This window comes from Diachasmimorpha longicaudata, chromosome 9, assembly GCF_034640455.1.
Source record: "Diachasmimorpha longicaudata isolate KC_UGA_2023 chromosome 9, iyDiaLong2, whole genome shotgun sequence".
In the NCBI taxonomy this organism is placed as follows: Eukaryota; Metazoa; Arthropoda; class Insecta; order Hymenoptera; family Braconidae; genus Diachasmimorpha; species Diachasmimorpha longicaudata.
In genome coordinates this window covers 3,169,695-3,170,011 of record NC_087233.1, presented here as the reverse complement: position 1 = coordinate 3,170,011, position 317 = coordinate 3,169,695, and positions in this window count along the sequence as shown.

Here is a 317-nt window from a genome sequence, read left to right as displayed (position 1 = left end):
GTACGTGACTGTTGAATTTACTTTTATCTCTGAATTTTAATTTTTCAACGAACAGCCTCTGTGCAATGAATTTTGGAGAGTAATAAATTTGGATTAGGATTTAGGTCCTTGAAATTTACATTTTCCGGCAACTTCATTTTTCACACCAGTGAACTTATTTATGTTCTTTGTTCATTATCCCTTATTTCAAGAATTTTCTGTTATTCCAACCCGATCTATCCGATGAAAAAAAAGACCTCATTGATTATCTAAACTCAGTAAGTGATTATCTAAATTCAGGAAGTGATTATCTAAAGTCAGTAAGTGATTATTTAAAT